Raw genomic sequence first — 25,433 nt, 5'->3', positions numbered from 1 at the left:
GCCGCATACTGGATGTTTTTTCCTTTTCACACCATTCTTTGTAAACCCTAGAAATGGTTGTGCGTGAAAATCCCAGTAACTAAGCAGATTGTGAAATACTCAGACCGGCCTGTCTGGCACCAACAACCATGCCACGCTCAAAATTGCTTAAATCACCTTTCTTTCCCATTCTGACATTCAGTTTGGAGTTCAGGAGATTGTCTTGACCAGGACCACACCCCTAAATGCATTGAAGCAACTGCCATGTGATTGGTTGGCTAGATAATTGCATTAATGAGAAATAGAACAGGTGTTCCTAATAATTCTTTAGGTGAGTGTATATATAATTTTTGCTATTATTTTCAGTGCTTGTAATAAAAATACCTCAAAAAGTAAAGAACATGCATTTTACCTTTTAGCCACTTGGTGGCAGTGTTTACCCTTTTTATATTATATTGAGCTGTATAAATGCCTCACAAGCTATAGTGCTTCTCCTAGCAGAGATCTACTATAATTTAAGTGAATAATTTCTTATTGCTATTATCCATATAAGACTGTTTGATCAAGTCAAATCTATGTATGGGTGATAGGTCTATATCCGCAATACAACAGCACTCTGCAAACACAGAATATATGAACTAATGCTATACTCTCTGTATGAATAAACATCAGGTTCTGAGCAAATATGTTTTGATCAAAATCATTTGTGCCCACTCACCATGGCAAGCTGACCTCTTTTGGACAGGAACCTACCTTACATGCTACCTCTTGTGCTGCCACCCGGCCTCCAGTGAATTTAGGGAAGGCAGGCGCCACGTGTTTGGAGAGAATGAATGTCTGACATTTATTTACACATCTCCACTAAGCAAGCAACACAACACAGTAATCATTTGCTAAATACTATAATACTGTAGGTTACTCACTTTGTCAATTGTGCAAGTGGAGTTAGTAGTAATATATTGAGGTCATTTAATAGTAAATCATATGTTACTATGATAGCACCTAGTTGGATAGCTCCAATTATTATGCTATATTTACCTAAAATCAATACTTACAGTCATTAACTCCTTTCTGATGCAACAATTTGCCATTTTATTTATTTATTAATTTTTTACTCCCTGCCTTCCTGGAGCCATAACTTCTTTTTATTTTTCCATTCACATAGCTGTATTAGAGCTTGTATTTGCAAGACAAGTTGTACTTTTCTAATGGCACAATTTGATATTCCGGAATAGTTATATGGGTTTCGTATTTATGTCGTTCTCTATGTGATAAGACATTCTTGGGGTCTGTAGGATTACAGCGATACCATATTTTTTTTAGGTTTTCTTGTGTTTTAACCCCTTCAGGACCAAACCATTTGACTTTGTCACTTTATGTGGTAATAACTTTGGAATGTTTTTTATTTATCTAACTGATTCTGAGACTGTTTTCTCGTGACATGTCATACTTCATGTTAGTGGTAAATATGAGTTGAGAAGTTTTACCTTTATTCATAAAAAAATCCAAAATGTACCAAAAATTTTGGATAATTTTCAATTTTCTAAATTTGAAATTCTCTGCTTTTACAACCGATAGTACCTCATAAAATAGTTATTACTTAAAATTCCCCATATGTCTACTTTATGTTGGCATCATTTTGTAAATGTAATTTTATTTTTAGGACGTTAGAAGGTTTAGAAATTTAGAAGCAAATTTTAACATTTTTAAGAAAATTTCCAAAACCCGTTTTTTAAAGGACAAATTCAGTTTTCCATTTTCCATTTCAAACCAATTTTCCTGTAAAACAGCAAACCTTTACAACCAAACAACCCTCAATATTTATTACCCTAATTCTACAGTTTACAGAAACACCCTATTTTGTAAATCTCATTTTATTTTTAGGACGTTAGAAGGTTTATAAATATATAAACAAATTTACATTTTTTTAAGAAAACCATTTTTTTAAACCTTTTCATGACCGGGCCTTAAAAAGGCCTGAATGTCCAGGCAACTTTTTGTGATTTTGTGCACGTTGTGGTTTAGTGACCCTAACTTTTTAATTTGTTTGACTACCAAAATAATTTTTGCAATTTTTTTACTTGACACTTAGGACATTTTATTAGAATGCTTTTAAGAGTTTTTTTTTTCTTTTTTTAGGTTTCATTTTAAATCCACTAATTCTTATTAACAAAATAATTATTTTTAATTATAGCTTTTTATTTCTTAAATCTTAAAACTGGCAAATTGATTATTATTGCAATGGGTTCCCTATTTTGTGATGATCGTTTTGATATATAACATTTATGGGTTTGATGGTGACGGTTTCCATTGGTTACCGCATTTTTAAATGTATATATTTTTATTTTTTTGTATTTTTTATTATTTATTATTTTACTTATATTTTAATTTATTTTTGGCACATAATATGTCCCCCAGGAAGTCATTAAAAGACCTCTGGAGGACACTTTTTACGTTTTTTTTCACTGCTTCCACTGTAACTGGGGCGTCCACATGGGAAAACAGGAAAACAACCCCCTGTGGGAGCTCTGTTCCTGCCCCCAGACAACCCGGGGTTCATGTGACCACCAGGACTAACAGAGGAGGTGCTCGGCCTCTTCCCCCTCTTCCCCCCTGCACTCCTGCATGGATCTTCTGCTGGCACAGGAGAAGGCAGAAGTGGTAATAAACTGCTCCTGTTTTCTCTTCAGGGTCCCCGCTGTGTCTGTCAGCCGGGACCCAACCTGCTCCTGCTAGATATCAGGAGCATGAGCTTTAGGCTACATGCACACGACCGTATGTGTTTTGCGGTCTGCATGCCATCCGTTTTTTTTTGCGGATCCATTGTAACAATGCCTAAAACGGACAAGAATAAGACATGTTTTATTTCTTTTGCGGGAACGGACATACTGATGCAGACAGCACACGATGTGCTGTCCGCATTTTTTGTGGACCCATTGAAATGAATGGGTCCGCATCCTATCTGTAACAAAAACGGAACGGACACGGAAACAAAATACATTAGTGTGCATGTAGCCTTAATTCCAGCGCTGATCAGCACTGGGATTAAAGCGTTGCCGCCCTGCACGTGTATATACGTGCTATCTGGACAGGGCATGTGCAGATAGGACGTATATACCCAGTGGGCAGTCAGAAAGGGGTTAAAGGACAAATTCAGTTTTTCATTTTCCATTCCATTTTCCATTTCAAACCAACTTTCCTGTAAAACAGCAAAGTTTTACAACCAAACAAACCTCAATATTTATTACCCTGATTCTGCAGGTTTACAGAAACACCCCATATTTGGTCGTAAACTATGTATGGCCACACCGGAGGGCTCAGAAGGGAAAGAGTGCCATATGGTTTTTGGAGGGCAGATTTTTGCTGGAATAAATTTCTAGGCCCATGTTGCATTTGAATACCCCCTGATGAACCTCTACAGTGGAAACCCCCAAAAAGTGATCCCATGTTGGAAACTACACCCCCAAGGAATATTTCAAGGGGGGTAGTGATCACTTTGTTTCATAGAAAAAATAAAGACTTGGCCATGAAAATGAAAAATTAAATAGTTTACATGAAAATATCACTTTAGGCCCAAATATTTCATTTTAACAAGCGACAACAGAAGTAAATGCACTCCATTATTTGCTATCCATTTGCCACTGAATGCAGCAGCAACTCATATTGGGTCATAAATAGAGTTGAGCGAACCCGAACTGTAAAGTTCGTACCGAACTTTAGGTTTTTCGGCACCCGGACCCGAACCCGAACATTTAAGTAAAAGTTCGGGTTCAGGTTCGGTGTTCGCCGCTTTCTTGGTGCTTTTTGAAAGGCTGCACAGCAGCCAATCAACAAGCGTCATACTACTTGCCCCAAAAGGCCATTACAGCCATGCCTACTATTGGCATGGCTGTGATTGGCAAACTGCAGCATGTGACCCAGCCTCTATTTAAGCTGAAGTCACGTAGCGCCGCCCGTCACTCTGCTCGGATAAATGTAGGGATAGGCTGCAGCTGCTGTGAGGGAGAGATCAGGGAGAAATCTTATGAAGAACTGCTTTTTTACTCAGCGATCTACAGCAAATGTGCTTTGTGGGTGCAGTTTTTTTAAGCCTGCCCTGAGCCAACTACTACTGAAAACGAACTTTTTTTTACTTTAGTTTGTCAATATCAATACATAATCGGCAGCCATTTTATGCAACGATAGTGCACCAGCACAGGATATCTGCATGTCTGCAAGTCCAGAAATATAGCTTTTTGCTTACTGGGGTGAAAAAAAACCCCATCTGCTTCATATAGTGCACATGTAGGATTAGACGTGCATAAGTGAGTGTCACATTTAGGCCAGAAATACAGCTTTTTGCTTACTGGGGTGAAAAAAAAAATCTGTTTCATATAATGCACATCTAGGATTACACGTGCATAAGTGAGTGTCACATTTAGGCCAGAAATACAGCTTTTTGCTTACTGGGGTGAAAAAAAAAAATCTGTTTCATATAATGCACATCTAGGATTAGACGTGCATAAGTGAGTGTCACATTTAAGCCAGAAATACAGCTTTTTGCTTACTGGGGTGAAAAAACCCTCTGATATACTGCACATCTGGGATTAGACCTGCATAAGTGACTGTGAAATTTAGGCCATAAATACGGCTTTCTCATACTGGGGCATATTGGGGTGAAAAAAAACCATCTGTTTCATATAGTGCACATCTAGGATTAGACGTGCATAAGTGAGTGTCACATTTAGGCCAGAAATACGGCTTTTTGCTTACTGGGTTGAAAAAACCCTCTGATATTCTGCACATCTGGGATTAGACGTGCATAAGTGAGTGTCACATTTAGGCCAGAAATACGGCTTTTTTGTTACTGGGGTTATAAAAACCCTCTGATATACTGCACATCTGGGATTAGACATGCATAAGTGACTGTGAAATTTAGGCCACAAATATGGCTCTCTCATACTGGGGCATACTGGGGTGAAAAAACCCCCCATCTGTTTCATATAGTGCACGTCTAGGATTAGACGTGCATAAGTGAGTGTCACATTTAGGCCAGAAATACAGCTTTTTGCTTAATGAAGTGAAAAAAAAATCATCTGTTTCATATAGTGCACATCTGGGATTAGACATGCATAAGTGAGTGTCACATTTAGGCCAGAAATACGGCTTTTTGGTTACTGGGGTTATAAAAACCCTCTGATATACTGCACATCTGGGATTAGACGGGCATAAGTGATTGTCACATTTAGGCCAGAAATGCGGCTTTTTGCTTACTGGGGTGAAAAAACCCTCTGATATACTGCACATCTGGGATTAGACGTGCATAAGTGAGTGTCACATTTAGGCCAGAAATACAGCTTTTTGCTTACTGAAGTGAAAAAAAAAATCATCTGTTTAATATAGTGCACATCTGGGATTAGACATGCATAAGTGAGTGTCACATTTAGGCCAGAAATACGGCTTTTTGGTTACTGGGGTTATAAAAACCCTCTGATATACTGCACATCTGGGATTAGACGTGCATAAGTGATTGTCACATTTAGGCCAGAAATACGGCTTTTTGCTTACTGGAGTGAAAAAAAACCCATCTGTTTCATATAGTGCACATCTGGGATTAGACGTGCATAAGTGAGTGTCACATTTTGGCCAGAAATACAGCTTTTTGCTTACTGGGGTGAAAAAACCCTCTGATATACTGCACATCTGGGATTAGAGGTGCTTAAGTCACTGTGAAATTTAGGCCAGAAATACGGCTTTTTGCTTACTGGGGTGAAAAAACCCTCTGATATACTGCACATCTGGGATTAGACGTGCATAAGTGAGTGTCACATTTAGGCCAGAAATACGGCTTTTTGGTTACTGGGGTGAAAAAAACCCTCTGATATACTGCACATCTGGGATTAGACGTGCATAAGTGATTGTCACATTTAGGCCAGAAATACGGCTTTTTGCTTACTGGAGTGAAAAAAAACCCATCTGTTTCATATAGTGCACATCTGGGATTAGACGTGCATAAGTGAGTGTCACATTTTGGCCAGAAATACAGCTTTTTGCTTACTGGGGTGAAAAAACCCTCTGATATACTGCACATCTGGGATTAGAGGTGCTTAAGTCACTGTGAAATTTAGGCCAGAAATACGGCTTTTTGCTTACTGGGGTGAAAAAACCCTCTGATATACTGCACATCTGGGATTAGACGTGCATAAGTGAGTGTCACATTTAGGCCAGAAATACGGCTTTTTGGTTACTGGGGTGAAAAAAACCCTCTGATATACTGCACATCTGGGATTAGACGTGCATAAGTGAGTGTCACATTTCGGCCAGAAATATGGCTTTTTGGTTACTGGGGTTATAAAAACCCTCTGATATACTGCACATCTGGGATTAGACGTGCATAAGTGAGTGTCACATTTAGGCCAGAAATACAGCTTTTTGGTTACTGGGGTGAAAAAAAACCCTCTGATATACTGCACATCTGGGATTAGACGTGCATAAGTGAGTGTCACATTTAGGCCAGAAATACGACTTTTTGGTTACTGGGGTTATAAAAACCCTCTGATATACTGCACATCTGGGATTAGACGTGCATAAGTGACTGTGAAATATAGGCCATAAATACGGCTTTTTGCTTACTGGGGTGAAAAAACCCTCTGATATACTGCACATCTGGGATTAGACATGTATAAGTGAGTGTCACATTTAGGCCAGAAATACAGCTTTTTGCTTACTGGGGTGAAAAAAAAAACATCTGTTTCATATAGTGCACATCTAGGATTAGACATGCATAAGTGAGTGTCACATTTAGGCCAGAAATACAGCTTTTTGCTTACTGATGTAGCCTAGACTAGAAACTCCAAAAAAAGTGACCCCATCTAAGAAACTACACCCCTCAAGGTATTCAAAAGGCTCTTTACAAACTTTGTTAACCCTTTAGGTGTTCCACAAAACTAAATAGCGAATGTAGAAACAATGTAGAATTTAAATTTTTTGCTACCTTGCCTCAAAAAAGTGTAATATAGAGCAACCAAAAATCATATTTACCCTAAAATAGTCCCAAAACAACAACCACCTTATCCCGTAGTTTCCTAGATGGAGTTTCTACTCTAGGGGTGCATCAAGGGGCTTGAAAGGGTACATGGTGTAAATAAACCAGTCCAGCAAAATCTGCCTTCCAAAAACCATATGGCGTTCCCCTTCTTCTATGTCCTGCCGTTTAGCCAAATAGTAGTTTACGACCACATATGGGGTGTTTCTGCAAACTACAGAATCAGGGCAACCCATATTGAGTTTTGTTTGGCAGTTAACCCTTACTTTATTACTGTAAAAAAATAGGTTAAAATGGAAAATTTTCCAAAAAATAGAAATTCCAAAATTGTTTCTCCATCTGCCATTAACTCTTGTGGAACACCTAAAGGGTTAACAAAGTTTGTAAACCCAGTTTTGAATACCTGGAGGGGTGTACTTTCTTAGATGGAGTCACTTTTTTGGAATTTCTATTCTAGGGGTGCAACGGGCGGCTTGAAATGGGACATGTATAAACAAAACCAGTCCTGCAAAATCTGCCTTGCAAAAACCATATGGCGTTCCCCTCCTTCTATGTCCTCCCGTTTGGCCAAACAGTAGTTTACGACCACATATGTGGGGTGTTTCTGCAAACTACAAAATCAGGGCAACCCATATTGAGTTTTGTTTGGCAGTTAACCCTTGCTTTGTTCCTGGAAAAAATGGATAATATTGTAAAATTTTCCAAAAAAAATCGATATTCTTACATTTTATGTCCATTTGCCATGAAGTCTTGTGGAAGACCTAAAGGGTTAACAAAGTTTGTAAAATAAGTTTTGAATACCTTGAGGGGTGTAGTTTCTAAAATGGGGTCATTTTTGGATGGTTTCTATTACGTAAGCCTCACAAAGTGACTTCAGACCTGAACTGGTCCATAAAAAGTGGGATTTGGAAAATTTCAGAATAATTTCGAAATATGCTTCTAAACTTCTAAGCTATGTAACATCCCCAAAAAAGTGCTACGGTAGCGTATTAATAGGCCGAAAAATAGACGTGGGGATTTCTGATCGAGATACCAGACAGCACAAGATTAAATTATATATTTAATCGCCTAAGGGCTCACTAGACAATACACTATACACACAATGATATATACAGTGGTCTGAGGTTACAAATACAGGTTGTATGGTACAAACAGATTTAAACAGAGCAAAAGTCAGTTTACAAGATGGATAAGTTCTTTTGGGTTGTGATGAGTCCTTTGTTGTAGTCACATGGAGGGCAGTGATGTCAGCAGGTTGCAGGTCCCTCTAAACACATGGCACGATGTAACCCTCCAGAGAAAAGACACGCCCACTTGCTTGCACAAGCCTTTTAAACTGTAGCCGGCCCCTCCCCTCCCGGCCACTGGGAGGGGTCCACCCCCCCTTTTCTGGGCTGGCCTAGACCCCTTCATAGAGGTTTTTCCTTTCTATTAGCTGGGTTCCTGGCTGGCTGAATGGAGGTGAGAAATTGTAAACAAAGGTGGACTGCTAGAGGCTCTCTGCCATCTGGCAGGCTTTGAAGCAGGGTTCCCCCTGTGGAGCTCACTACCTCTGCTACCTTTCAGTAGGTGGTTGGTGTGGGAACATGGCTGACAGTAAATATTAATCCATATTCCTCACACAGGTCCCAAACATTAGGCATTCACGGACAGAAAACATCAAGTGATTATGTGGCTGGAGGTATATTAGACGGTCATTGGATATCAATTTTATTGCAGGCCAGTGGACTAAAGGCCCCAAAAATTATTAATTCACCATACAGAAAAGAACAAGTGATTATGTGGCTGGAGGTATATTAGACAGTCAATGGATATCAATTTTAATGCAGGCCAGTGGACTATAGGCCCCCAAAATTATTCAATCACTGGACAGAAAACATCAAGTGAATATGTGGCTGGAGGTATATTATACGGTCATTGGATATCAATTTTACTGCAGGCCAGTGGAGTACAGGCCCCAAACATTAGGCATTCACCGGACAGAAAATATTAAGTGATTCTGTGGCTGGAGGTACAGTACATTAGGCGGTCATTGGATATAAATTTTACTGCAGGCCAGTACAAATACATGTCAAATACAAATGTTTAAAAGAACTTAAAATATAAAATTGGATTAAAAACATGGCTAACGAATTCCCCCCTCTTGAAAAAAACAAACTATGGTAATAGGTGAAATTCAATTAAACGTGGTTGTCACAGGTGTTGAATTCCTCAGAGATCCATGCCTTATTGATTTTTAGAAATGTGAGGTAGTCCACACTGTCGTGAGCTAGGCGAGTGCACTTATTGGTCACAATCCCCCCTGCTGCGCTGAACGTCCTTTCGGACAGGACACTTGACGAGGGGCAAGCCAAGAGTTCCATGACAAATTGTGCCAGATCTGGCCACAGGTCAAGCCTGCACACCCAGTAGTCAAGGGGTTCCTCGCTTCTCAGAGAGTCCACATAGGCCGTTAACCCGGTGTTGTCGGACACTTGTCGGTCTAGGCGTTCCCTGAGGCTGGATCCGGAGGGCGGCCTGTCGATGGGTTGGCTGCAAGAAGGATCTCATATCCGAAGGGACGATCACATCTTCAAACCGCCCTCTTCTTGCATGTGCAGTTGTATTTATACCCGCAACTGTTTCTCTGTGGGTGGAAATTCCTCTGCCAGTGCCCGCAACAGCAGAATGCAGCATCTCTCGAAGCAGGGCCTGGAAATGCTGCATTCTGACAGCCCTCTGTGATGCTGGTAACATGTCCGCCATTTTGTGTTTGTACCGGGGGTCTAAGTACGTTGCCACCCAGTACTGGTCCTTGCCCTTTATGCTTTTTATACGGGGGTCCCTCTTCAAACACTAGAGCATGAAAGCCCCCATTTGCACTAAATTGGAAGCGGTGGAGCGCCCTGGCTTCTGCTCATCGGCCAGGAGAATGTCGTCCTTGGTCTCCTCCCCCCAGCCACGGACAACACCAGGGATCACCGAAAAGTTTAAAGTCCCCCTCAAACCCGGCTCTTCTTGCTTCTCCTCCTCCTCCCCCCAGCCACCATCCTCCTCTGACTCCTCTTCAGACTCCTGCTGACTTGTCTCCTGCTGAACTGCTCCTGCTCCTCAACGGCTTGATCAATGACATGGCGCAATGCATGCTCCAGAAAGAATGCGTAAGGTACAATGTAACTGATAATGCCCTGGCTGCGACTGACCAGTTTGGTGATCTCATCAAATGGCCGCAGAAGTCTGCATGCATCGTGCATGAGCAGCCACTGGCATTGTGAAAAAAAACAAGCTGCCCAGAACCTGTCCTGCTGCAGAGTTCGTACAGGTAGTCGTTAATGGCACGTTTCTGCTGGAGCAGCCTATCAAGCATATACAAGGTGGAGTTCCAGTGCGTCGGGCAGTCACAAATCAGACGTCTGACCGGCAAGTGGTGTCGCCGCTGAACATCAGCAAGGCGAGCCATGGCCGTGTAAGATCTTCTAAAATGGCCAGAGATTTTCCTGGCCTGCCACAAGACGTCCTGGACCCCGGGGTATTTGGCAACAAATCTCTGCACTACTAAGTTCAGGATGCGTGCCATGCATGGCATGTGTGTCATATTGCCCTGTTCCAGTGCACTCAGCAGATTGGCACCGTTGTCGCACACCACTTTACCAACTGTCAAATTGAGCGGGGTTAGCCACTGATCGGCCTGTGACCGCAGAGCTGAAAGAAGTGCAGGACCAGTGTGGCTCTTGGCTTCCAGGCACAACAGCAGCAGCACAGCATGGCAATGTCTCACCTGGCACATCAAATAGGTTCTGGGGAGCTGGGGGGGTGCAGCTGAAGAGTCGGTAGCAGTGGAAAAGGAGGAGTCAGCTGAGGAGGAGACGGAGGATGGAGTAGGAGGAGGGTTGCATGCTTGACAGCCATCAGAAGGTTCACCCAGTAAGCAGTAATAGTTATGTACCTTCCCTGCCCGTGTTTGCTAGACCACGTGTCTGTGGTCAGATGTATCTTGGCACCGACACTGTGTGCCACAGATACATTCACTTGCCGGTGAACATGGCCATATAGCTCTGGGATGCCCTTCTGGGAGATATATTTCCTTCTGGGAACCTTCCATTGCGGTGTGCCAAAGGCCACAAATTTTCTAAAGGCCTCTGAGTCCACCCGTTTATATGGTAGTAGTTGGTGGGCTAGCAGTTATGACAAGCCGGCGGTCAGCCGTTGGGCAAGAGGGTTATCCGGCGTCATCAACTTTTTACATTCGAACATTTGGGCCACGGAAGCCTGCCTTTTGCCAGATGAATGCGACGATGGCACGGTGGAAGGTGGAGTGGAGGACAAATGGGAGGAGAAGGAGATGGAGAAGAGGCAGGACGTGGAGCGACAGGAGTGTGGGTTCTGACGGTGTTGCTCCCGCTGGGCTCGGTAATGGGAGTCCAGGTGCCTTCTTAAGGCGGTCGTGCCTAGGTGAGTGTTGGGTTTGCCGCTACTTATGCGTCGACAGCACAGGCTGCAGATGGCAACACTATTGTCAGCAGCTGACACGCTAAAAAAAGCCCAAGCTGCGGAGCCATGTGCCTGCGTCCTGTGAGCACCAGATTTGACCGTGCATGGTGGATGGCTCGCTCCAGATACATTTGCAGTCTGCTTTTTGCCTCCTGTACACTGCGAGTTCTGTCTGCTTCCCCTCCTTCTCATCCCTATGTGCTGTTCCGTCTCTCCCTCTGACCTCCCATCGACACCTCATCATTGTCACCTTCATTACCACTGACATTAGAGATCTTGGAATAGGCAGCAACAGCGCAGACCACCGTCCTTGGGCTGATCTGGGTACTGTCGTCAGACCACTGGGTGGCGGCAGTTGCTACCTCCTCTTCCTCATCCGATGCCAAGAATAGCTGCGCATCGGTAAGGTCTGGGAATGGATGGGAACATATTTCCTCTGACTCGAGTGGAGGAGCTATGGTGGTGGTGGTGTCTTTGGGGGTGCACACAGCAGAGAGTGAGGAGGGTGCTGATACAGAGGATGAGGAGGGTGCACAAGCGGAAGGCTGAGTGAGCCACTCAACCAACTCTGGTGCATCCTTTGACGTAATCGCACGCACCTTCTCCAACTTCCCATTAGGCTCCAGCCTGGTGCACCTGCCCGTCCCCTACCATCCCTGCGGAATGGCCTGCCTCTTCCTCTGCCTGTCATTTTCAAAATGACCCTGTGACAAAGTCTCTATAGAAGAGCAGTATTTGTGGAGGCAGGTATATAGAACCACTTATTGATTATTTGCTGGAAGCAAAATAGCGTTTGCCCCTCTGTAAAGCTGCTTATCTCAGCAGAACCGCACACAACACAAATGCACTATATAGAAAGTATATTATAGGTATATCACACCCCTGCCTCAATCAGTTTTTTTGGGGGGCAACTGATATATCCCACCAGTTGCAATTAGTTTTGTCCTTCTGTATAGCTGCGGTATCGCAGCAGAACCGCACACAACTGCTGCATGTCACAGGGCGCCAAAGGCGCACTCGGTCTCCCATCAGCCGCAGACCTGCTGCTTAGCTTCATGAGCAAGTATCTGTGTTTGGCCTCGTTCCCAGTGCGGCTTTGCTAGCTGGGAGGCTCCCTGCTCCTAGGTCTGCCTTGAGTGCCGAGCTGATCACTCGGTGCTCGACTTGTCTGTCTGTCGGTCATGTGACGCTGGCCACGTCACATGACCCTCAGACCCCACTATAAATACAGGCAGCCTGCTGGCCACAGGTTGCCTGTTAATTCTAGGTTCCTGGCTATTTGTTGGACTACTGATTACTCACCTGATCCTGTTCCCTGACGATCCTTTGCCTGCTCCTCCTGTACTGCGCATCCCTCCTAGTATTGTGACTTCGGCTCCCACCTGACTACTCTTTGCGGACTCCTCTGGTACTTCTCTACTCTCCTGGTATTTGACCCCGGCTTCTCCTGACCATTCTTTGCTTAACCCTTTGTACTGCGTAGCTCTCTTGGTTCTGACCCGGTCCGTTCACATTCCGTTATTTGTCTTGTCTGTCTTCCCAGCACATATCCTAAGTTAGGGACTGCCGTCTAGTTGTCCCCTGTCATTAGGACTTGCGAGGCAAGTAGGCAGGGCCAGGGGTTGAGGGTGGAGCGCAGTGGTCACTAACCTCCCCCCTGTGTGTAGTGTACGTGACCGTCACACTGCACAATACAAATGCACTATATAGAAATTATATTATAGGTATATAACACCCCTGCCTCAATCAGTTTTTTTGGGGGGCAACTGGTATATCACACCAGTTGCATTTAGTTGTTCCAATAGCGTTTGTCCCTCTGTATAGCTGTGGTATCGCAGCAGAACCGTACACAACTGCTGCACAATACAAATGCACTATATAGAAAGTATATTTTAGGTATATCACACCCCTCCCTCAATCTGTTTTTTTGGGGGGCAACTGGTATATCATACCAATTGCAATTAGTTGTTCCAATAGCGTTTGTCCCTCTGTATAGCTGCAGTATCGCTGCAGAACAGCACACAACTGCTGCACAATACAAATGCACTATAATATACTTTCCATGTTAGTAAGTACACTGCTCAAAAAAACAAAGGGAACACAAAAATAACACATCCTAGATATGAATTAATTAAATATTCTTCTGAAATACTTTGTTCTTTACATAGTTGAATGTGCTGACAACAAAATCACACAAAAATAAAAAAATGGAAATCAAATTTTTCAACCCATGGAGGTCTGGGTTTGGAGTCACACTCAAAATTAAAGTGGAAAAACACACTACAGGCTTATCCAACTTTGATGTAATGTCCTTAAAACAAGTCAAAATGAGGCTCAGTAGTGTGTGTGGCCTCCAAGTGCCTGTATGACCTCCCTACAACGCCTGTGCATGCTCCTGATGAGGTGGCGGACGGTCTCCTGGGGGATCTCCTCCCAGTCTGTGGTGCAACGTGACGTTGGTGGATAGAGCGAGACATGATTTCCCAGATGTGCTCAATTGGATTCAGATCTGGGGAACCAACGGGCCAGTCCATAGCATCAATGCCTTTGTCTTGCAGGAACTGCTGACACACTCCAGCCACATGAGGTCTAGCATTGTCTTGCATTAGGAGGAACCCAGGGCCAACCGCACCAGCATATGGTCTCACAAGGGGTCTGAGGATCTCATCTCGGTACCTAATGGCAGTCAGGCTACCTCTGGCGAGCACATGGAGGGCTGTGCGGCCCTCCAAAGAAATGCCACCCCACACCATTACTGACCCAATGCCAAACCGGTCATGCTGGAGGATGTGGCAGGCAGCAGAACGTTCTCCACGGCGTCTCAAGACTCTGTCACGTCTGTCACATGTGCTCAGTGTGAACCTGCTTTCATCTGTGTAGAGCACAGGGTGCCAGTGGCGAATTTGCCAATCTTGGTGTTCTCTGGCAAATGCCAAACGTCCTGCACGGTGTTGGGCTGTAAGCACATCCCCCACCTGTGGACGTCGGGCCCTCATATCACCCTCATGGAGTCTGTTTCTGACCGTTTGAGCAGACACATGCACATTTGTGGCCTGCTGGAGGTCATTTTGCAGGGCTCTGGCAGTGCTCCTCCTGTTCCTCCTTGCACAAAGGCGGAGGTAACGGTCCTGCTGCTGGGTTGTTGCCCTCCTACGGCCTCCTCCACGTCTCCTGATGTACTGGCCTGTCTCCTGGTAGCGCCTCCATGCTCTGGACACTACGCTGACAGACACAGCAAACCTTCTTGCCACAGCTCACAGTGATGTGCCATCCTGGATAAGCTGCACTACCTGAGCCACTTGTGTGGGTTGTAGACTCCGTCTCATGCTACCACTAGAGTGAAAGCACCGCCAGCATTCAAAAGTGACCAAAACATCAGCCAGGAAGCATAGGAACTGAGAAGTGATCTGTGGTCACCACCTGCAGAACCACTCCTTTATTGGGGGTGTCTTGCTAATTGCCTATAATTTCCACCTGTTGTCTATCCCATTTGCACAACAGCATGTGAAATTGATTGTCACTCAGTGTTGCTTCCTAAGTGGACAGTTTGATTTCACAGAAGTGTGATTGACTTGGAGTTACATTGTGTTATTTAAGTGTTCCCTTTATTTTTTTGAGCAGTGTATATTATAAGTATATCATACCCCTCAGTATGTCACACCTATCGATAGCACATCTACAGGGAGTGCAGAATTATTAGGCAAGTTGTATTTTTGAGGATTAATTTTATTATTGAACAAGAACCATGTTCTCAATGAACCCAAAAAACTCATTAATATCAAAGCTGAATATTTTTGGAAGTAGTTTTTAGTTTGTTTTTAGTTTTAGCTATTTTAGTGGGATATCTGTGTGTGCAGGTGACTATTACTGTGCATAATTATTAGGCAACTTAACAAAAAACAAATATATACCCATTTCAATTATTTATTTTTACCAGTGAAACCAATATAATATCTCAACATTCACAAATATACATTTCTGAAATTCAAAAACAAAACAAAAACAAATCAGTGACCAATATAGCCACCTTTCTTTGCAAGGACACTCAAAAGCCTGCCATCCATGGATTCTGTCAGTGTTTTGATCTGTTCACCATCAACATTGCGTGCAGCAGCAACCACAGCCTCCCAGACACTGTTCAGAGAGGTGTACTGTTTTCCCTCCTTGTAAATCTCACATTTGATGATGGACCACAGGTTCTCAATAGGGTTCAGATCAGGTGAACAAGGAGGCCATGTCATTAGATTTTCTTCTTTTATACCCTTTCTTGCCAGCCACGCTGTGAAGTACTTGGACGCGTGTGATGGAGCATTGTCCTGCATGAAAATCATGTTTTTCTTGAAGGATGCAGACTTCTTCCTGTACCACTGCTTGAAGAAGGTGTCTTCCAGAAACTGGCAGTAGGACTGGGAGTTGAGCTTGACTCCATCCTCAACCCGAAAAGGCCCCACAAGCTTATCTTTGATGATACTAGCCCAAACCAGTACTCCACCTCCACCTTGCTGGCGTCTGAGTCGGCTGGAGCTCTCTGCCCTTTACCAATCCAGCCACGGGCCCATCCATCTGGCCCATCAAGACTCACTCTCATTTCATCAGTCCATAAAACCTTAGAAAAATCAGTCTTGAGATATTTCTTGGCCTAGTCTTGATGTTTCAGCTTGTGTGTCTTGTTCAGTGGTGGTCGTCTTTCAGCCTTTCTTACCTTGGCCATGTCTCTGAGTATTGCACACCTTGTGCTTTTGGGCACTCCAGTGATGTTGCAGCTCTGAAATATGGCCAAACTGGTGGCAAGTGGCATCTTGGCAGCTGCACGCTTGACTTTTCTCAGTTCATGGCAGTTATTTTGCGCCTTGGTTTTTCCACACGCTTCTTGCGACCCTGTTGACTATTTTGAATGAAACGCTTGATTGTTCGATGATCACGCTTCAGAAGCTTTGCAATTTTAAGAGTGCTGCATCCCTCTGCAAGATCTCTCACTATTTTTGACTTTTCGGAGCCTGTCAAGTCCTTCTTTTGACCCATTTTGCCAAAGGAAAGGAAGTTGCCTAATAATTATGCACACCTAATATAGGGTGTTGATGTCATTAGACCACACCCCTTCTCATTACAGAGATGCACATCACCTAATATGCTTAATTGGTAGTAGGCTTTCGAGCCTATACAGCTTGGAGTAAGACAACATGCATAAAGAGGATGATGTGGTCAAAATACTCATTTGCCTAATAATTCTGCACACAGTGTATATCAGTCCTTAAAATAACTTTTGTGGCCCTATTATCTAGAATTTAGTGTCCCTAACAGTCTGTCCCTGCTCCACACAGCAACCTCTCCCTACACTGGCAAAAGACTGAATGTAAAATTGCGGCCAGATCGGGTTTATTTATAGGGTAGGGGGTGTGTCCATGTGCTGAAACGTCTCAATTGGCTTTCCTGTCCCACCTGATGGATGTGTCATGGGTCAAAGTTTGGCGCAATTCAAAAGAATATGGCGCCGGCGGACTTCGCCATATGTTCGCATATTCGGCGAATCACAAACGAGCAAAGTTCGCCACGAAACGACCTCCGGGCAAACCGCAAGGCCATCTCTACTGGTGAACTAGAAACATGTTAATAATCCAAACAAACACATAAGTGGTCCTCTCACCTCTCATCTGTTTCCAAGAGTCACTTGTACAAAGGAGACACCAGGAGTATGGTTCAATGAGTAATTGCATATAGAAGCCTGATTTCCAGCACCATGCAGCATGAATTAGATGATTAAATGAAGCCTTTATTCAATGCACAATAATAAAGTCTAGCATGGTTCAAGGCTTGCACAGCTTACGCCTTTTAGCAGTTAGCTTTACAGGTGCATCTCAATAAAGTAGAATATCATCGAAAAGTTAATTTCAGTAATTCAGTTCAAAAATTTTCAAGCATTTATTTATTTTAATGTTGATGATTATGGCTTACATGTTGTTGAGTGCGTCATAGAGGCATGTCTATTAGTCAGCCATCTCTCACCAAGAGGTACATAACTGCATGCATAGTTTTGCAGCAGTCGGACAATTCTATCTCGCTGCGTTATTTTTGGTAATTAAGTGTATATGGTAGCAGGTTAATTGGTGTCCAAAGCTCATTAATGAGCATGCAGAGCAAACACTAGGTTTTCTGGTGTCATCACAAGGAAGAGCTACTGTAGCACAAATAAGTTAATGCTGGCTATTAGAGAAAGATGCTAGAAAACAATGCCACTTGCTGTGTACAAGATTATGTAGCTTTGGACCAATCAGAGTGCCCATGCTGACCCCTGTCCACTGTTAAAAGTGCCTATAGTTTACACATGATTAAAGCTTAAAACTGCACAATGGAGCAATGGAAGAAATGGCACTAAAATGCACTATGGTAAGAAGACTAATCAGCAGAGGACATAAGATGCTCTTGGCAGCTGAGAAACCTTGGATCCTGGCATTATGTGAATGTTACTATGACACATGCCACCTAAACATTGCTGCATACCGGATACACCCCTTCATGGCAATTCCTCTTTTGGCAGGATGATACACCCTGACACACTGCAAAAAATGTTTGGGAATGGTTTGAGGAACAATTCAAGTTCAAGAGGTTTTGGACAACTTACCCAAAAATCACAGACAACCAATATTTTTAATGGAGAAATTGGAAAACCATAATGAACGATAATGTTACAAATACAAGTCTAAAGCTGCATTTACACGTGTCAATAGCCATCCAGATTATCGGGAATAACCATTCCTGTGAACAGAAGTTTCAGACAATCTGGCCGTGTAAAAGTGCCGTCAATCACCCAATGAACCAGTGAAACGCTCGTTCATCGGGTGATCCTGTCGTTCATGCAGGCACCACTGTTCATAGTTTCTGGGCAGCAGATTTTGTAGTCTAAACAGCCATCTGCTGCTCAGAAACCATGATTCTGCATGTAAATGCCGCGGCCTCCTTCACTGAATGAGCAGCAGACTGTCGGGAAGAAAAGCTTCCTTCCCGACAATCGGCTGCAGAATCCTCCTGTGTAAATCCAGCTTAAAGGTCAATAAACTCATATGAACCAGTATTTACTCTGAGCTGTAAAATGATGATAATTACAGTGATCGGTTCAATCAGCCTAAAAAAATCATGAAGTCCCCATTTTTCACAGATTGCCCTGGATTTTCTGTCTTGCAACATGCAGGAGCTAAGATACCATAGGACACCTTCAGAGGTCTTGTAGAGTCTATTCCTTAAAGGGGTTCTCTCACTTCAGCAAGTGGCATTTATCATGTAGATAAAGTTAATGCAAGGCACTTACTAATGTACTGTGATTGTCCTTATTGCCTCCATTGCTGGCTTGATTCATTTTTCCATCACATTATACACTGCTCGTTTCTATGGTTACGACCACCCCACAATCCATCAGCAGTGGTTATGGTTGCACACTTTAGGAAAAAGTGCCAGCCTCTTTTGTGGACGGGACCGTGGGAGCGCATATAGGCTGGTGCTTTTTCCTATAGTGAGCTAGCACAACCAATGCTGCTGGATTGCAGGGTGGTCGTGACCATGGAAACAAGTGATGTATAATGTGATAGAAAAATGAATCCAACCAGCAAAGGAAGCAATAAGGGCAATCACAATACATTATTAAGTGCCTTGTATTGACTTTCTCTACATAAGTGCTATTTGCTGAAGTGAGACAACCCCTTTAAAAAAGTTGTTTTGTTGAAGTGAATGGGTCCGCACCCAAGCCGCAAAAAAATCTTGGGGTCTGATCTGAGGTATGAAATGGGGGTCTGATCTGAAGTTCTGATATGGGGTTCTAATCTGAGGTCTGATATGGGGGTCTGATCTGAGATATGATCTGAGGGTCTGATATGGGGTTCTGATTTGAGGTCCGGTATGGGGGTCTGCTCTGATAGGGGGGTCTGATCTGAGGTCTGATGAAAAATATTTTTTTCTTATTTTCCTCCTCTAAAACCTAGATGCATCTTATCATCAGGTTAAAGCTAAAAATACGGTAAGTTAATTGATTTCTACCAACAGGAACCTTAGTCTTTGCTCAAAACATTTACTTGAGCTGAGTAAATGTCTGTAAAGTGCTGCAGAATATGTCAGCGCTATGAACCGTATTTTTCACTTTATAAGATGCACTTTTCCATCCAAAAGTGGGAGTAAATGGCCGTGCACCTTATAAAGTGAATACTAGTGAGCGCTTCCATGGAAACGCTCACTACTATGCATTAGGTGTCGGGAGTGGGGAGTAAAGCACTGCGAGAGCTTTCGGTACTCACCCTCTCTGGTCTTCCTTCCCTGGGCCGGCACTGTACTGTCCTGACCATGAACAGCGTAAGGACATAGTGCACAGGCCAGAGAAGACATGGGAGCGCGACTTCTGCCGGAGGTGGAAAGGAGCCATGGCACAGGAGACGTAATAGTAGTTTTTTATTTTTATTTTCATTTTAACTGGGGTCTGAGGGTGTTCTAGCAAGGAACTCTGATTGGGAAGGTCTAACATTGAAGGCTGATCTGAGATCTGATGGGGGTTTGAAATAAAGGGCTGATATAGGGTCTGATGGGGGTCTGACATTGTGGGCTGATATAAGGTCTGATGGGGGTCTGACATAGAGGGCTGATGGGGTTCTGACATAGAGGGCTGATCTAAGGTCTGATATGGGGGTCTGATGTGATGTCCTGATATGAGGGTCTGGTATGATGTCCTGATATGGGGGTCTGATCTGATGTCCTGATATGGGGGTCTGATCCAATGTCCTGATATTTATGGGGGTCTGATCCAATGTCCTGATATTTATGGGGGTCTGATCTGAGGATCTGATATGAGATCTGATAAAAAATATTTTTATCTTATTTTCCTGCTCTAAAACCTGGGCTGCGTCTTATCATCAGGTGCATCTTCTAAAGCAAAAAAAAAAAAACTGTAAGTGAATAAAATAAATAAAGTTTAAGTGACATTGTCATAAACCACTGCCAAAACTCCCAGTGAAATTTGCAAGCGTTGATGGGAGATGCACCATCAGACTGGATCACTCTTGCATCTCCCTGCTACTAATAGTTTGTGAGTGTCACTTTAACCCCTTCAGGATCGGGCCATTTTCAGTTGGATTCCATTTTTTTTTTACTCCCTGCCTTCCGAGAGCCATAACTTTTTTATTTTTCCATTCACATAGCCATATGAGGGCTTGTTGTTTGTGGGACAAGTTGTACTTTCTAATGGCACCATTTACAGTTGCATACAATGTAGTGGGAAGCGGGGCGAAAAATAAATAAATTTGGTGGAATTATAAAAAAAATATGCTGCCTCCAGTTTTATGGATTTTTGGGGTCATTTATCAAATTGGTCTGAAGCAGAACTGGCTTAGTTGCCAATAGCAACTAATCAGATTCCAACTTTCATTTTTGACAGCTCCTTTGGAAAATGAAAGGTGGAATCTGATTGGTTGCTATGGACAACTAAGCCAGTTCTAATTTACACAATTTGATAATTGATCCTATTTGTTTTCACAGCATTTCCTATGTGGTAAAACTGACCTGTTACTTTCATTGTCTGGGTCAGTATGATTACACAAGCAGCAGCTCTTACTCTGGCAAGTTTCTGAATGGCCTATACACGGGAACTTCCCCCAGCAGAACCAGCTGTTTGCTTGGCGTCTCTGAATCAGCTAATAATCGTAGGGGCACCCATATTAATGGGGTGGTCTGTGATGAAACCTCCCCTATAAGACAAATATACTTGTGGCAACAGAACTTAACAAATGCTTCTGGCTGTAAGTAAAGGGTGGCAACATAAAAGACCATCGTAGTGAATTTTTTGTTTTTATAATCTACCCCTGTAATAGTACTAAATGTGTGAACACTGTTGTCTGTATACATTGCTTTAACAGAAAGCAGTTTTAGTAGAGCAGACAGAGCTGCATACCGCATTGCTCTTATGCCTTTGTGAATTATAACAATCACCAGATAGTCTGCATATTTCATGAATATTTCATATCACATCTTATTCTGTTATTAACAATCTCTGTAGTATTTTATGATATAATGTAGCTGTAAGGTTAAAAAGCACATCTCATAAGAATGTTAAATGGCATTACTTGGTAATGCAAGGCACAATCCCTATTATAAACATTAAGATTGTATCTTTAAGCTTAAATCAATCAAATCAATAGAAGCAGTCCAGTGGGAGCATTGTTCACAGTCCAGGGACTGGCCTTGCCCACCACGTCTGGTCTGAGTAAAGGCATGTCTTCATATCTCACACATCTGGTCTTAATATTGCATCTTCCTCCCCCATGCACTTTAGATAGACAATATATTTCTGGAAGTGTTTTCTTATAAATATTGCTTCACATTGGTATTTGGCCTGACAAACGCACTTTTCCAATAAACCATGTTCTTTCGGGAGCAGCCAACCTGGAGCTAATCACAGGGATCAACTATAGCTAACTACACAGGGATACCCACAGTACATTCTTTTAGTCCAGTCCGTATATACAGTGGATATAAAAAGTCTACACACCCCTGTTAAAATGTCAGGTTTCTGTGATGTAAAAAAAAAATTTGACAAAGATAAATCATTTCAGAACTTTTTCCACCTTTAATGTGACCTATAAACTGTACCTCTTATAACTGGGGATGTAGCCGTGTTCAGAATTAAGAAATCACATTCAAAATCAAAGTTAAGGGACATATTAATAATTGAAATTTAACAGATGAGTGCAATATAAGGGGCATACACACATCTCTCTCTCTCTCTCTCTCTCTCTCTCTCTCTATATATATATATATATATATATATATATATATACACTCACCTAAAGAATTATTAGGAACACCTGTTCTATTTCTCATTAATGCAATTATCTAGTCAACCAATCACATGGCAGTTGCTTCAATGCATTTAGGGGTGTGGTCCTGGTCAAGACAATCTCCTGAACTCCAAACTGAATGTCAGAATGGGAAAGAAAGGTGATTTAAGCAATTTTGAGCGTGGCATGGTTGTTGGTGCCAGACGGGCCGGTCTGAGTATTTCACAATCTGCTCAGTTACTGGGATTTTCACGCACAACCATTTCTAGGGTTTACAAAGAATGGTGTGAAAAGGGAAAAACATCCAGTATGCGGCAGTCCTGTGGGCAAAAATGCCTTGTGGATGCTAGAGGTCAGAGGAGAATGGGCCGACTGATTCAAGCTGATAGAAGAGCAACGTTGACTGAAATAACCACTCGTTACAACCGAGGTATGCAGCAAAGCATTTGTGAAGCCACAACACGCACAACCTTGAGGCGGATGGGCTACAACAGCAGAAGACCCCACCGGGTACCACTCATCTCCACTACAAATAGGAAAAAGAGGCTACAATTTGCACGAGCTCACCAAAATTGGACTGTTGAAGACTGGAAAAATGTTGCCTGGTCTGATGAGTCTCGATTTCTGTTGAGACATTCAAATGGTAGAGTCCGAATTTGGCGTAAACAGAATGAGAACATGTATCAATCCTCTGATGGCTACTTCCAGCAGGATAATGCACCATGTCACAAAGCTCGAATCATTTCAAATTGGTTTCTTGAACATGACAATGAGTTCACTGTACTAAAATGGCCCCCACAGTCACCAGATCTCAACCCAATAGAGCATCTTTGGGATGTGGTGGAACGGGAGCTTTGTGCCCTGGATGTGCATCCCTCAAATCTCCATCAACTGCAAGATGCTATCCTATCAATATGGGCCAACATTTCTAAAGAATGCTATCAGCACCTTGTTGAATCAATGCCACGTAGAATTAAGGCAGTTCTGAAGGCAAAAGGGGGTCCAACACCGTATTAGTATGGTGTTCCTAATAATTCTTTAGTTGAGTGTATATATATTGTAGGGGGTTAGCTCTTCACCGGGGATCATTCTCACAGATACGCCTTTAGGAGACCAGGTTTCAGGTCCAAACAGTGTATTTATTGTGCACACTCCAACCAATACAGGTTATCATGAAGTCGCAGCTTCACCTAACACATGTGACATCCACATAAAATAATAAACACTCGCCCGTCCAGGCTCTAACTAAACAAAGTTTCCTGACTCACCTAGGTCCCAGTTCACACCCTGTGAACTCATGCGGCTTTGTCAGCCAATGTCCCACAGCCTCCTGGCTGTACAGAGCACAGTACGCCCACTGTCTCCAGTTCAGTATTTCTTGTGGGGGATTGGGGCTCAGTAGTCCGCCTGACTATGGCCCTGCGACCCTCCCAGGCGTTGCTGCGTCCCCCAACTCCAGGCTATCTCCCAGCCTTGTGGTCCCTCAACCTTGCCCAGCTGAGACCACACAGACAGAGCCTCCAGGCCTCTGTCCACAGGTAACACACTACCCCCTTTCTGACACTCTGGGAGGTGCCTTATGCCAGGCTGATTACCTCCAGCTTCTCTCACCTGTGGTGGAACAGGGGTGTGGACCGCACTATCCACCCCTTCCTTGCCTCTAACCTGAGTGAGACCTGTCACTGTCTCACATATCCCCCCCCTTTGTTCAAGCCCATGAGGGTGAACACCTGCATAACCACGGGAGGCTGGTGAGAGGGTATCGACCTGGCCTGGACGTGGGGAACAGCCACCCACACTGCTCTTTGGCTGCTCCCAATAAGAACCGGCCCAGATTGGCTTTACAGCCACACTAAGTAACCCAGTGTCAGCGAGCACTAGCTGCCGCTGACACAGAAAATTACCGGTTCTTATTTCACCGAGGCCAGGAACCTTCCCTTTGTTCTGCCAGACCCACGCCAGCAGAGCTTGGTTTATCACCAAAACCAACATCTTGCCTAACCGAAACTGCCTAAAGGCCTCATGTGCCCATCTCATGGCCAGATACTCTTTTCTTACTCTTTCCCGAGTGATGATGATGCGCTGTCGTATATTTTGATCTCTCTCTCTTTTTAGATCCTCTGGCTCCTGTACATGCGCCTCACGTCCTTTCTTGGACTGCTGCAACTCTTGACTGAACTGTTCCCAGTCATGGTCATATCCTGACACTTTCTCCCTTGCTTTGCAGGGCTCCTTCAGCAGAGCATGCTTGCCCCTACTCGCTTCTTTTACGTGCATCTGGGTCACTTCTTCCTTCTTTCCAGCAGTAGTTATGCCAGCTACTATGACAGTTTTAGAGACCTCTGCTTCTTTAGCGGCTTTTTCCACTTCGGCCGCGGCTCCCTTTGGCTTAACTTTGGTCTCTGTAGAACCTGGGGACTTCATGTCAACCAACATATCGGCCTTAACTTTTTCAGTCTTTGTCTTCTTGAAGTCTCCAGTCTCTTTGACCGCCTTCTCATCCTTCTCGGATATGGCACCATACACTTGCCCTGTTAACCCCTCCCCCTCTTTCTCATTGAGGCCGGAGGCACCAGGGTCTTCAGCAGACTCCTCGTCTTCTGTTATTTTCTCCAGAGGCTCACCCAGGACCCTGTTCTCATTTTGTGGAGGAGTCAGGAGATACAGCCCATTGTAATAACCCGGATCCGAAAACTGATCGTTCACCTCCTCGTACTTCTTCCCCAGCAGCCTGCTGGCTATTTGGAAGGCCTTGTATGCAGAGGGGACGTCTTCCAGGCCTAGGCTACACGCTACCACGGGTCTGTGGTCTTCGGCATCCACATCAGCCCCATCATCTGGTTTAGCAGAAGCATCTTCCATCTTCTCTGCCACAGCCAGCACCACAGTGCCATCCTCTCCAGTCCCATTTTTAACAGGCTCTGGCTTCTTGACGTCTTCCAGAGAACTCTCCTCTTCAGGTTTCTCACCTTCCACCTGCTGCTCGAGAGCACACTTAGATTTCTCCAACTCATCTTTTAAGCTCATGAGATTTTCAGTCTCTGCTCAGAGTTGCTTGTTTAGCCTCTCCAATTCAGCATGCTCCTCAAGCGCTTCTTCCAGGGCTTTAGCCAAGGAGAGGGCCTTGGTCTCCTTTTCCCAAGCATCAGTCT

This window comes from Bufo bufo, chromosome 1 (genome assembly GCF_905171765.1).
Source record: "Bufo bufo chromosome 1, aBufBuf1.1, whole genome shotgun sequence".
In the NCBI taxonomy this organism is placed as follows: domain Eukaryota; kingdom Metazoa; phylum Chordata; class Amphibia; order Anura; family Bufonidae; genus Bufo; species Bufo bufo.
This window is presented reverse-complemented; position numbering follows the sequence as displayed.